Raw genomic sequence first — 14,887 nt, forward strand, 5'->3', positions numbered from 1 at the left:
GAAATATGAAGGTGACTCTGGTCATTGTGAGAAGGAGCTGCTAGATATGTGTGACCACATCCCAAAGTTGTAAAATACTCTCTGAAACCAGCCTGTCTTTTCCCACAATCCTCTGTGATTTGGGACAAACAGGAAAATGGTAAAACCTTTTAAACTTGGTTAAGTGGGGCTGAAAGATTCTTTAAATCTGACCGGTAAGTTTCTTTCTTATAGCTCACATGTACTCAGATTTACAGCTTAGCTGCACAATGTCTTTTACTTTACTGACAGTAAAAAGATCACTTAGTGACTCTAAAGAAATTACGAAATTTGAAAGATGCATTAGACAGACAGCTGAAGTAAAGCCTGCAGTTGTGGCTGAAGGATGAAGAAATGTCTTCTTCCTCTTATTAGATTAATAAGCAGCAACAGCAGTAGGTGCTGCTTTTGTTTCCTTCCTGATGTTGAGTAAAACTCGTTTGCACCTGACAAACTGAGAAGATTTTGAACTATGACCTAATCCATGAGGTGGATGAACTACAAGAGGGTCATAGAGACATAATGTTGGCTACATGAGAACCAATCAGCTCTGATCTAAATGAGTCTCAGTAAACAAACCCTGATACCTCTGAGAAGATTTCCATATCACTGCTTGGACTTGTTATGCACACAAACCTGTAATTGTGGCTTTGGAATAATGTGGTTCGTTTGTATTTAAAGGGGTTGAGGCCTCGGTGCCACTGTTTTCTTTGGAGGGGACAGACTTTTGTCAAATATAGAAGCATTGTGAGATTTATGGCCATAAAACTTGTGGAGAAACCCAAAGTCAAACTCTGCATACAGGAGTTCACAGACTGTTCTGGTTCCAGTTCTGTTCATGGACACTTGACTCCTATGTTTTAAGTGCTTGAGCCAAATGGGAACATTAAAAAGCACACAAAACACATCTTTGAGAAAATCACATCATCATAAACTGGAATATTTTCAGTTGCTTTGATTGGCCGGTTTTAATGCAGTTTGTCAATTTATGTGAAACAGAAGAACAATAATAAAACCATGGGATCAACACTTTACATAAAGCCCTCTAGAAAATATCCAAAGGCTGCTATGAGGTTGATCTTGATCTGTATCCTAGATGAAAACCTTGAGCAGCCTTTGACATTATTGATCATAAAATTTTGTTGAAGAAACTTGAATCCTATGGCTTTGAAGAATCAGCGATGCAGTTTATCAGTAGTTATCTTAATGTCAGGAGGCAACTGGTTCATTATAACGGCTGCTATTCAGACAGTAAAACTGTAAAACATGGAGTGCCACAAGGCAGTTGTCTTGACCCAATTCTATATACAATATTTACAAATGGCTTACCATCAGCGCTAAGCCAAAAGCAGGAATCTCAATGTTTGCTGGTGATACTGCAGTATATATAGCAGCAGTGTCTTTTAGTCAAATTAAAACTGACTGCGAATGAGAACTTGAATGTATTGTTGACTGTGTGAACAGCAAAAATGTATCGAAAGCAATGAGTAATGAATGTCATTGGCACAAATCATTCTCTTGGAGACAAATGTCGACGTGATCTCCATATAATGTATGTATCTGTTAAATAAGTGGAGGAGATGAAGCTCTTATGAAATCGTATAAACAGTAAACTGTAGTAATTTGACTGTTATCAAAAGATGTTCAGACTAAACAAACAATCCAATTTGTCTTTCTAACTCTACTATTGTCTCATTGGGATTTTTGCTCTGTTGTTTGGTCCAATATATCATTAAGAAACATTAACAAATTTCAACCGGTGTAAAACAATATACCTCTAAAGACCCATTGAGCTTTAGCTCCTCCATTTTCCTCTCCTCTTCCTACTTTCTGAAGAGTCAAATCACCTATATAAAAGTCCAGAATATTGCACTTCTACTTCTCCTCCCATCTTCTACATTCTCCTCTTTTTCCATCACTTCATCTTTGAGAGTAAATATTTATGTATTTACTATATTTGCGTAGCATCTGCATCTGTTAATATTTCACACTCTCTCAAATCCCTGAGTGCTCCAGCATGCTGAGACTTTTATTTCAAGAGACAACAATAGTCCTTTGTTCTGTCCCTTCTCTGTCAGGAGAGAAGATGGAGATGTCAGAAGAGAAGAGAGTAGGCAGGACAGAGGGTCAAGTTGTAGAGGGGTGGACCTGCTGGTGAGAAGAACATGTCGATGAAGAAAGAAAACTGAGATGGAGACGGATGTTGCTTGGAAGATGGGAAATGGAAAAGGTGGGAAGAGAAGCTGATGGGAGGACAAAGAGGACAGCATGTCAGAGTCTGAGGTGAGTCAGAGCTGGTTCCATTTTCTCCCATCGTTAGGAGCTTCGGCCTGAGACCTTTATGTTGGTGCAGCTCCAGTGCTGCTGCTGCCAGACCAATCAGTGAGGAAAGGAGAGGAATATTGCTGCTGGGAAATAATGACATCACTATGAAAGACATGAAGAGGGAAAAGAGACTTTCCTGCAAACAGACACATTCAGTTGAGAGCAGATTCACCTGATTTATTCAGGGCCCAGCAGAGTGCAGCTCTGTGGTTCTGATTACAGTCGTTGTTTTGCTGGTCTTAGCAAAATAATGTTTGACTTATTAGGTTTAAACTTTGATCCTTAATAATGTTCAAACAGCTTTTACCTGTTTCAGAAGAAAAGTGAGCTCTTATCACCATCTACATGTCGGCTGAGCTGTAGTTGATTCTCTCCACAGCAGAACTCACATGTTTGACCCTCAGTTATCGTTTTCTTTAAGAGCCTCAGTTAACCCCACACTGTGTACTAACATGCAGCCACAGCAGGCTGCAGGTATGCAGCAATATCAGCCTCAGCAGGCGGCAAGAACAGAGATTCATGAATGAGAAACATTGATGGTCCTCTGCTGACCCATGTTGGTTTTACAGAAGGAGGAATTTCTGTCTGACCATTCGATCTAAAACCTCGTGTTCATTTGATTTGCTTGGAGCCGACTGACCTGCTGCACAGGAAGGGTGTTTTACAAGAAAACTAAATGTACTGGCAAATGGTAAACTGCATTCAACTGTATAATAGCCAATGTGCTCCAATGTAATTATTCAAACATTTACTGAAGCAGGTTGGATTTGTGAGGCATTTGTGTCCTTTAAGTTCAAGAAGCTGAAATTCCAAGGGAGAGATAAAAAAAAAGTTTCTATAATTAGAGAAAACTAAAAGTAACATGAAACACATTATGCTTGATCTCATTAAAAGCCTTGTAGAGCTCAGCATCTTGAGGCATTTCTTTCCTATCTTAAAGCAGTAATCTAAGGCAAGAAGGCAAAACCCGATCCTCAGATAATGGCTGTCAGTAACCCATTAGGCCCAAACAGGAATGTGTCCATAGCTCCAACAAAGAAAAGCAGCTCTTAGGGAGTATTTCTCTGACCTCTTTGCTGTTTAAGAAGTTGGAAAGTGAGAAGATATTTCTGTACAACTGTTGAACAGACCAAGACATCCAGACTGAGTTTTTCAGACACCAACCCTTTAGCTGACTCCCAGAGCTCTAAGGACTGATCAGCCTGTCTGCAGCCTGTGTCCCTCAGCATTGACTAAAGAGGGCTTAGTTTCAGCCTTGAAGCAGGATCTTCAGAGGAATGAGAACCCTCAGCAGAGCGGTCAGAGCATCAAGCAGCCAGACTTTAGCCTGACAGCATTTCTCCTCCTCAGAAAGCTCCAGTTTCTGGAAGGCACAGCTCCACTTCCTCATCATATAACTGGTTGTAAACCAGTCCCTGTGGACCACCACTCATTATGGCCAAAAGCTGAAAAGCTCCCCATCCACTGCAGAACCACTCCCTACCATCAACACTTACTGAGGGCTGACATGGAGGTTCTGACCGTCGGCTCGGAGGATTTCCTTTGGTTCTGCTGCCTTTGCTTAATGAGTCCCCAAACATTTCTCTCTGACTCTTTTACACATTAGAAGGTTCTTTCTTCACTCATTTCATGTTGACCTCATGCTGTACTTCCTCATCAGCACCTCAAAGGTCCACAAGTTCTCTCACTGGAGGATAAACGTCTCTGGCACTGGTGTTGTGCTTTATGGTTTGTTTGTCTTCAGACCCGGCCACATGGTTTCTCTCACCAGACAGACTGATTGGTCAGTTTATGATGTTGGATGGAACCGACTTTTTTACAGATCCATTCTCTGTTCACTGGCTGGGCCTCAGCAGAACCTGGTAGCAGCGTCTGCTGCCTGCTCAACACATAATATACTGGCATCCTCTGTGGACCAGTGGTTCTTTACTGGAAATGACATCAGCTCATAAAGGGACAGGCCTCATTACACAATCACTCTGCTGCTTGTTGGTTTTCTTAACAAGGAAGAAAGTCTCACAACCCTCTTTCATTTGGTCATGGTCTGAATCTGAATCTATCAGGTGAATTCCCATCATGCATCTCTTTGGGCTTGTGGTCCATTAAATCAGGACTAGAATCACATAACTACAAACCATCAGAGTGTATGCAGCTTCCCTAAGCTCAGGGTAGGTCTTAGATACACTGATATACTGTATGTGTTCTCATCTTTTTCAAGAAATTACTACAGCAGAGCTACAGAACTAACTGTTACTGTGACTTTACTGAACAGGAGCTAAAACCTTGGTGGCAGCATGTTGGTGAATTTCAATACAGCAGAAGGCTAACAAGCTTGTAAGGAGCAATATGACAGATTTATGGTTTTCCTGTCATTTAATACAATCATATGTGGTTATTACATTAGTATCTTATCTACAGCTGAAAACTCCTTCAACAATCTTATTTTTGAAAGCGATATGTTTGAATGATACAAGTGAGCTACATATTGTCCAAAGTGTGCTCCTTCAGAGTGGATAGTTGGAACATGATTTAGCTTCTTGCATTTGAGAGTTGAATCTTTTCATGCTAATAAAATTCACTATAAAAAGAATATTTATTTGTAATAAATACAGAGATTTAGAGAAAGGTGTAGTATTTTGTTCTTCTCCCGTTACTGATGGCAGATCTCGAGACTAATTTGTAGAATAGGAAGGTTCTGACCTTTAGAGAATCCGGCATAGAAAATGGCAACTCTGAATCTATGTCAATACAAACTGCTTCAACAGAGGTCAGTGACGCTCAGGGGAAGGCCACAGTGAAAGGTTAAGAGGAACCAGGTGGTCATCTGTGAACTCCTCTAGAACTTAGCTTCCTTCAGATTCGGCAGATCCTGCTTTTACTCCATGCTGGTCAGTGGAATTCTTAAACTGTGCCGACCCTGCAGATGAACTTTGACCTTTTTGACCTAATTTTTAACCTGCAGTCTGACACATCGCACCTTAAAGACCAACTAGTCTGCAGTTTTTACACTGAGCATGTTGCTCTGATTTCTACACATCTCATCAGGGTTAAAAATGTGTTTTCAGGCTAGAAGAGAATGAAGGACATCTTGTATTCACTTTCCAGCTCTCCTGGTGATGAAGTACTTTAACTGAGAAATCCAGCTCAAGATAACATGGACTAAAGACCTTTAGATGCAGACTTGAGGTGGTGCTGAGGCTGATCATCTGGAGAACACAGAGGTGGTGGAAACTCCAGGCCTGATGCTCCATTTGTCAGCAACATCATCTCCATGTCCATTTACCACAAAATGAGGAAAACGGAGCGTCCCAGGATGGTTTCTGTGGTAAAGTAAAGGTAATGGACTGAGTCGCCACATGAAAGGCCGGGCAAAAGGCAGGATAGAGAAACAAGAGAGAAAGAACAGCAGGAACCTCAGAAAGAAAAAGTCCAGAGTTCTCAGCAGGAGTCCTTCTGATGCTAACGCTGAACAATTAGACACATTATCCAGACAGAGCTCCTCAGACTGGGCCCTGGTTGGGACACGGTCCGTAAATAAAAATGATTGCAGCGTACATGGAGACGGGAGACGGAGGCATTTCAGTTTAATGGTTTCTAAAATGCATCAGGGGAACGCTGAAAGACCCACTATGGCAGCTCTCTCAGACTGGGCCGGGCTTTTGGCTGTTTGGCTCTGTTTCCATCTTCTGCTAAACAATGGCTTCTCATAGGTTTATGCAGATGAATATGAATTCATCACACAGAAAGAAAGAGCCTCATCAGACCTTTCTACACAGCACCACGAATCTCCTGGATCTGAGATACAAGCAGAGCTTTACTTCTTATAAATCTTCAGACTTCCAACAAGTTCTGTTAAAGCGTTCTGGTCGTCAGGAGGGGAGCAGATTTTTGATTTGGTGGCTGCTCATGACCAAGCTGGGGAAGTCATTGGCTGCTCTTTACACACATGGCAGCTCACTTTTCAAAGGACGTCAGAGAAACATGAAGAAAGGGAAAACAGGGATTTGTTATCTTAACTCAGTTAAGGCCAGACGGCCTCCTTTCTCTGCATTAAATGAAGATTTATGAAAGCTTCCCATTCCTGTGCTTATATTGTGCAGTGCCATTTAATACATTACATGTAAAGTACACACATAGTTTTAAAGCATCATCGCTCATGTTAAGTACCTTGGTATATGTGGCTGATCCTGTCTGTTCATTAACCAACCTGATCTGTGAACACATGTTTCTGTCATCTTCAACTGGAAGTAAATAAAGAGCAACATCTGGGCCGACGCAACACACTCCTCATGGAACAAGCTGACAGCATTTCAAAAACTGACAAGCAGAACCAGAGGGTCCATCAGTACCAATGATAACAGTCCATCAGAAACTCACTGGAAGAAAAAATACACGTCTGAAGAGTCCAGAAACCATTTTTACAGCAATCTGAGTGGAATCAAAACACAGCTCAGATTCCTTAAAGTGAAACGGAGTCAAAAAACACAGAAAAGTCAGAGCAGATGAAATACTTGGTCATTTAACACATGACTTTAACTGGCCTGAGTTGGACAATGGAGGCAACAATCTAAGAGGTTAGAGGCAGATTCCTTAAATCTACAACCAAGACACCTTTGGCTCACTTCTTGTGGTAAAACTGAACATCTTATTGTCATTTTTTTGTTGAAATACCTAACAGACATATACTTAGGAGAAGACCAGAGAAAGATTTTAGAAAGTTCCTTAAGGTGGAGCTCCTGGTCTGGGAGGTGCAGCTGGACGTTTGGGACGGTGAGCCATTGAGGTGGTGAGGACAAAGTGAACGGGGAAAATGTGAAATAGATGATTGAGAAGGAGAATCTGAGCTTATTGAGAGATGCAGAGGTGGAGGACAGGTGGGGAGGTTGGTCTGTGGTTGGTAAAAAATGGAAAGCGGTGATGGAGTTTGGGTGATGGAAGCAGTGGAGGTTTGCACAATAGTTGAGGAAGATTTCAGAGGGCTTAGGTTACCACTTGTACTGCTTTCCAGTTATCTGGGAAGTGACTTGGCACTGGGTTTGACGTCAGACAACATTCTACTTAAGTCGTTGGAACATCAAAATGGCGACGCCCATAAACATAGTTTGCACAGCTCTTGCAAACATCTTTTAAGCTTTACCTTTCATAGATAAATTTCTAGATTGTTCACTTCTAATTTGTTGTGTGTAGAGTTGCATGTGTTACATGTAACATGTATTTTAGATGCAGTTTTTTATGTCTTGCAAAATACCCACATAAAATTACTACTGTTGATGCGATGAGCAGCCACACGGAAACGTGAAGTCCGTCTGTCAAGTCGTAAATGGCAGCACTCGGGAGCTTCTCCTGGTTTCCCAGAAGGACGTTTCACTTTGGAGGGCATTTTAGTTGGAATTTCCTAGTGCCAAAATTCAGGTCAACACTCAAGCAATGAAGGGTCAGCTCTTCCTATACGCAAGATGACGATCCTGAATGAAGAACAGGTGCACAGAACTGGATCTGCTCAGCCCCACCCTCCTGACTTGGGAACTGCGGTCCTAAGCACCCTCCGATGGGGAACATGAAAACTCCAGAAAAGATAAACCAACTTTACAGAAACATCCACCCAGATTCCTGTCAATTACCATCCCATCTATCTAGTATTAACCCAAAACATTGTCAGCTTCTGGTCAGGCACTATATGTAGTTTAATGTTCAGCATTTTAAGTGAGACTGAGGAGATCAAGTCCCAGTGAGATACAACGCTATAAACCAACTGGATTAATAAATTAACTGAGGTTGGAATGTAGACAAAGTTCTTCATATTCAGCTGGGATAGTATGCAAGTATGGAAAGTATTTGTTGAATGACTTACTGCTCTCTAGTGCTCTCATTTACAAGATGAAATACATGAACTGGAGTATTTTTTTCTCTGAAATAGATTCCAGTGACACTCAGTGGGACAAATCTCTAAACCACAGGAATCCTTTTAAATGATCCTCCTCCCAAATCTCCAAGACCTTTGTTAAATGCAAAAATGAATACAACTTTAGGAGAGTTAAATTAAATTCTGTCTAAGAAATGTAGTATTATTTCATACAACTTGCCTGATTAACATCATTTACAGAAAGGACTTAAACCCGTTGATTCTCTAGAGACTGTACAAATCGGATTCTGATGAACAGAAAATGAGTTAAAAAGCTAAAAACAACATGAAGTAAAAAAAGAAATCTACATGTATTGATTAAATATGACAAAAGCGGTGGTAATTCCTGCAGATTGAGATATAAGAATGATTTTCATCCATATGAACCCATGAAATAGTTTATGACAACACTGCCTTAATGATAAAACTCTGAAAAGCTATAAAACTAATAAGTGTCACCACATTATTTTGGTTATTTTTAAAATATTCTTTATATAAAATAATTCTGTTTTTAAATAAATGAATTATGTTTAGTTTGTATTTTATTATGTCAGTCTGTCTGTATTCGGTGCTTTCCTGAGGTTAATAGGGGAGCTGTGTAGCAGAACCTTTGGTGAGGGTTGTTGCTTTGAGGTTGGTTTTCGGGGGAAGGGCACGATGTTAAATTATAGTGGCACAGTTATCATTTCTCTCTCCTGTTTTATTTTTCTTCAGGTCTGTACATGGTATGATACACACCATACTACGGTAAGATGTTTACAAATTATTTTTTTCAGTAGATGGTACTTGTGGTTTCTTTGTACCTTTTTGCTATCATTTGTAAGTGGCAGGACTAGGTGATTCACAGATTGTGATATCCCTACTAAGTCTGGTTCTAGGAGTATTATTTTGCTCTTGTAGTGAATCATATTCAGTGTACTTAATTTTGTAACTCTAAAAGTAGCTTGGAGCCTGAGACGAAAGTGAATCTAGCCAAAGCTATATGCAGAGAGACAACTCTTTGTTCATCAAAGCTGGGGTATATAACTTGTATAAAACAATTATTTATTTTACATATTTGTAAAAAATTTCACCATGTCATGCCAGTATGAGACATTAAAAAAATATGTAAAAACAAGTTTTTAAATAAAAGTGGCATACCTCAGATTTAAGTGTAGGAATCTAGAGGTTAAAAGTTGGGACTTACATACTTTATGTCTTGTATTTGTATTTTTGATCAGTAAGTTGAAGGTTGTGTACATTTTGATGTTCAGACAATGCGATGATCTTTGCCACATGTTTTCCTCCTCTCTCATTACTCAATTTTCTGTCTGACCAATCTCAAATAAAGGCCACTAGAGCTAATAAAACATTAAAGAAAATCTTGATAGTGGGCTGATAATTATTGTGCACCCCTAAAATACTTCAGTGGTGTTTATGTCAGTGAAGGATTGACTGGAATACAAGTGAAAGTCTGAGTTACGAGTCGTGCTTCAAGATGCCGCCGCTAGTTGAAGCATGGACATAGCATCAGCTCAAACCTCAACTCGTTAATCCACACGAAGAAAAGAATGAAGTTTATTGAAATGACGCAGGAATTCCAGTTGGTGGCGGTAATACACAGCCAAGGTTTTTTCCCAACCGCCCAAAAACCTTAAAAGAAGAACTGAACCAGAAGATCAGACATGCATGAGTGCGAGAGTTATCAAACTAGTAAGGCAGAAAATGTTACACTGTGTGCAAACCATCCACCTTCCCTTCTGCTCCCAAGGTAAGAACACTGGAAGCATTTATTCTTTTATTATGCACGAGTAAAGTATACATGTCTCTTTGCTAACAAAAAATATGTATTTTTTTTATAATTTAGCATGGCTTGGGAATATTTTTACTGGGCAAAGAATGGATAAAAAATATTATTATTTTAAATGGAGAAAGATAATTTGAAATGCAAGGAAATTGGCTTACAAGCTTGTTCACGGAATTAAGCTACCTCTGTATTTGTTGAGTTTTGACTGTTTACAATGGCATAGTTATTGCTAAATAATGTGGCAAAAGTTATGATACTTTTAATCAAGACTGTTCTCATTATCACAGTAAATGCCACAAAATACTAGCTTTGCAGGTCTAGAAATGAAGTCATCATTTACTATAACCTTAAACAGTTTGCCGTACTGACTCTCCGTCATCTCAGCAGTGTTCCACATCTCCTGGAAGTCCTTCTCCTGCAGAGTCAAAACCACAGAGGAAGAAAATAAACAGGTAGTAAAATTAGCTCTGTGAAGATGTTAAAAGTATCTGCATTATAAAATGGGGCTTAACTCCAGGAAATAAAACAAAAAACATTGCTTTGAATACACATTTCCAAAAGCAATGTGTGCAGAGATTGTCCTATCTTCAATGAGACATGATTCTCACACATGATATGATCTGAAACTTCAAGAAATTTTAATTTTTTTCTTCCATTCAACACACAGGAATATCCACTCCACTCAGAAAACAAGACGTCCTCAGAAATCTCCTCCAAACAGGCAAAAAGCAAAACACACAGCTCTAATTTACAGAAAGGAAAGGGAACATTTGTGTCAGTCTGCATTGTGTGATGGGAGCTTGTGAACTGACTGCACAGCTCACCAAACCGACTGAAGCCATGTGGCTTCTGGTTGACCCCTATGACCCCGACCCCCTCAGTGCAGCAGCAGAGCTGGAACATGGCTGCACTCATTTAGCCTTCTGGTTTTACTGGGAACATCCAGCTTTAGACTGGAGGACAGATGTGGTTTTATGGAGAACCACTTTGTCAAACAGACAATTACAAACACACAAAGATACAAGTTCATGCTGAGAAACTCAGAGACACAAACAATCCTGCAGGATTCAAACTGAGTGGCAGCAGAAAACATGAACACAAACAGGCTGGTGAGAACTTCTAACTCCTGAACAGCTCAGTTTCTGGAGACGCCGCCTTCGGCCAGAAGCTGCTCTAGAATATCTCTGCTGGTTTTCTGCTTCAGAATAGATAAGCTTCACAGCTAAATTGAAAGAGTCTGTTGTTTCCCAGCATTAAGAGGAAACAGTCAGAGAGGAGTGTATATTTATTGGATCCAGTGATTGAGCCTGGTCAGAGGTAACAGCAGCCAGAACTTATTAATTTGCAGTTCATGGAGCAGCATAGCCCTGTCGAAGCACTAAAGGTTATCCTGAGGCCAAAAACTCTCGCTGCAGTGTTTTTGTGTATTTCTAATGGTTTTCTCTGTTGCTTTGTGTCTGTTCTATAGTTTAATGATGGCTTTCTGCTCTAAAATCAGAGCAGTAAGAAAATCCTCCTTATGGACTGTGTGATGGAGACCAGGGTTTCCATCCCATGTTGATTATTGATATTATGTTGTTTTCAGTTAAAATGTGTTTGTATTAGTTCTTTTGTTTTTGGTTATATTGTGACATTTGGTGAACATTCTTTGTGGGTAGGGAGACTGGCCATCTTTCCTGTTCAAGAGAATGTGGGGGCTGTAAAATCTTTCAGCCCTTCGCTGGCAGTGTGTCCAGATATTGACTTTTAATAGTCGGACACAACGATTCATCAGGAGGACACCTGCTTCACTGCTGTACTAAAACTCACCTGCTCTTTGTTGAAACCAAACCGATGTAATAAAGAGTCAAATGTGAGGCCGTCTGGTTATTTGACACGGAAGAGGATTTCCTCTGGGAAAGCTCTTCAAGCTGAGCACACCGTTGTTGTGGCCTCTTATTTGGGAGCTGAGCGTATCGTTTCTGCTGCTGCAATGAGCCACAACATAAACAAGTTCATCTCCTCTCCTTCACTGAGCTGCCTGTAATTTCACAGTGGACATTTCCACTCTTCCAGCCCACATCACAGCTCTGCCACTCATCCCTCCGACTCAGTGAAAAACATCGCATGCCTCCACCTCCACCGCAGCATGCCCTAAATATAACACCTCCTCCAACAGCGCCACCAACCTCCACTCCTGCTCTCTGCATGCTGGGATTGTCTGCGTTCACTCAGGACCACAAAACTTCCTCCATGTCCAACTCTGGATGGAACTGTGTATGTTTGTGGACAAATGTCCTGCGTGTCCACCCTGCAGCAGGACTATGTCTTCTTTTTCTCCCCTCCAGCAGCAGAAAGGCATCAATCATCCTTCTGAGCTTTACAACCAGCACTTTAATTAGTTGGCCACAAATGTGGCGATATGCTGCCCTGAGGCCAGTTTCAGAGAGAGAGGAACCCGAGTACAGGAGGAAGCCCAGACGGAGACCTGGCGTCCCCTGTCTGGACACCAGTTACAGCACAGGGCCCCGCCCCGTCATCAGCAGATCACTGAGTTACAGAGACTCACAACTGACACCAAACTGACAGTGGCAACAAACAGACTGCACTCTCCCTCCTCTAGTGGAGTTTGGAGGAGGCTCTGTAATGTTAGACTTTTGACATAAGTATATGCAGAAACATAAACATGTCATGTCAATAAATGCAACAAGTAGCAGAAAATAATCACAGCCAATGATCAATAATTTACAGTAACACATTCCATCAATATGAGACAAACTGACATTATTCTAAACCAGTCTTCAGCCTGCTGAAAATTATTAGTAGAAGATTATGCTCATGTTATTAATGTTGCTGTCAATCAAATTGTGAATGTATTTGGTGATTGAATCATACTTATCTGAAAGATGCACATTAGAAAAGTAGCGGTGGCTCTGCATGATAAAACGCTATTCTAAGTGACTAATAAGTCTTCAATGAGGATGGAGACCTGGTCACTAAATGCAGTCACCTCCATTATGAGATCTTTAATTGCTTCAGGCTTTGTGTCCTCTTGAGCAAATTTTCTTAAGTCAAAAGCTTTGCCAATGGATTTGTGTCATGATGGCTTCTTGAAGACTTGCTTGTTGATACGGTCTTTGACATTGCAGGTATCCTCAAACACTTTGAATAGTCTGTCAAAGTGATGGTTGTGTTTAAGGTGACTGATAAAATATGTGTTAAAAACGCAGTATTTCTCCTTACGGAAATTTCTTTCAACATTTTTTAAACAAAGCCAGCGTATCGTCCTCCTCTAACACCTTCAAGGAGTTCCAAACTATGTTCTCAGGTTGGGATGCATTCACATGGTGTTGGGAGTCAATTCTGACCTTTTATGTCTATATTTCTGTTATAGACAGCACCCTGGGGTAATTGCTATATTATTTCAAATTATTATTAAAATGATAAATGAGTTGTTTGCTGACATGAGATCGTTTCAAAATAATCTATTTCAAGTCAGAAAAATGATTTCTCCAATTATACTGACACTCCTTGAACTCTTTATGTTCTCATGCATGATTTTGAGTTCTTGATTAAAAAAAAATATTCACACCATTGAACATGTCATTGGTGCTATTCGTTATATCTGACAAATAAGAATGATGTCATAATTTTTTGCTATTGAGCCGGTAATTATTGTACACCACTAACACCAACTGCTTGAAACTGGACCACGTCATAATAGATCTGGAGGCCTGAAAAACAGGCCTTGTATATATGAGGCTTTAACAGACCAATAAAACCCACAACCTGCAAGGGCTGCAGCAGCAGACACTCAGCTCTGCTTTACACAGTCTGAGTAAATGTGTCTCCTGTAACGTGGCCCCAAGGCCGTGGCGTTGGCAGCTGGAATATGACCAAGTTTGGGAGCATTTATTCGGTCGTTCAGCTGAAAGCGTCACTGCACATGGGTGGTGGGAGTGGCACTTGGAGGGAACGTGAGCAGGAAGCCTGCTGGATGTTTCAGGGTCAGGAGATTAACTCTCCATGTCATGGACACTGAGAGCATCGCTGTAAAGCAGCCGTTATTCAGAGCAGCAACATCAACCACACATTGTTCTGGGCTCTGCTTGGTGGCAGGAAAAAGAAATCCAAGCACATAAAAGAAAGTGCATTTGTTTTGTAATCCTGGAGAACATCCATAAGCATGGATCAGGATCACAATGTTTAAGTTGAGTTCTGCAGGGTGAATGGCATGCTCCTTGTGTCAGATGGCTGATATCTATTTGAAGCTGGCAGCTGTCTCCAGGTTTCTGTTTTCAGATGAACAAAACGGTTTCAGGTTGTATCTGAAACAACAGTAAGGGTTGAAAACTTGCATGTGTCCACTGACAACAATCAGCAGAGACAGAGACAGACTGGACACTTTCTGGACCTCTGTCCTCTCAGTGAGAGACAAAGCTTGTGCCAATCTGGTTTATATCTGACTATCTGGGCTGAATTAAACAACATCACATGTGAGAACAGATAACAGAACCGCAAACAGATTTTAAAACCAGGGACACTTTGGGTGTCTGACTCTAAGTGTTACATGTCCAGCATGCCTCATGCATGGGAAAAATACAGCAGTTAATACTAATAGTCCTGATAATTCCTTTAAACCCAGACTGCAGCTTTTCTACAAGGGAAAGGACAAAGTGACTATGAGTTAAATGAGTGATGGGTTCACAGCCGGGTTCTGTTGTTGGTGCTGCAGACTCACACTGATCCTTCAGAACCCTATAGAACCAGGGTCATTTGTTTCCTGCTTGATGGAAGGTCACCAGATGTGCTGATGTAGATTATGACCAAATATGCTTTAATACTTAAACAGAATTTGACCTCAGTTACCATAAAAA

Source organism: Xiphophorus couchianus, chromosome 21 (assembly GCF_001444195.1).
Source record: "Xiphophorus couchianus chromosome 21, X_couchianus-1.0, whole genome shotgun sequence".
Taxonomy (NCBI): Eukaryota; Metazoa; Chordata; class Actinopteri; order Cyprinodontiformes; family Poeciliidae; genus Xiphophorus; species Xiphophorus couchianus.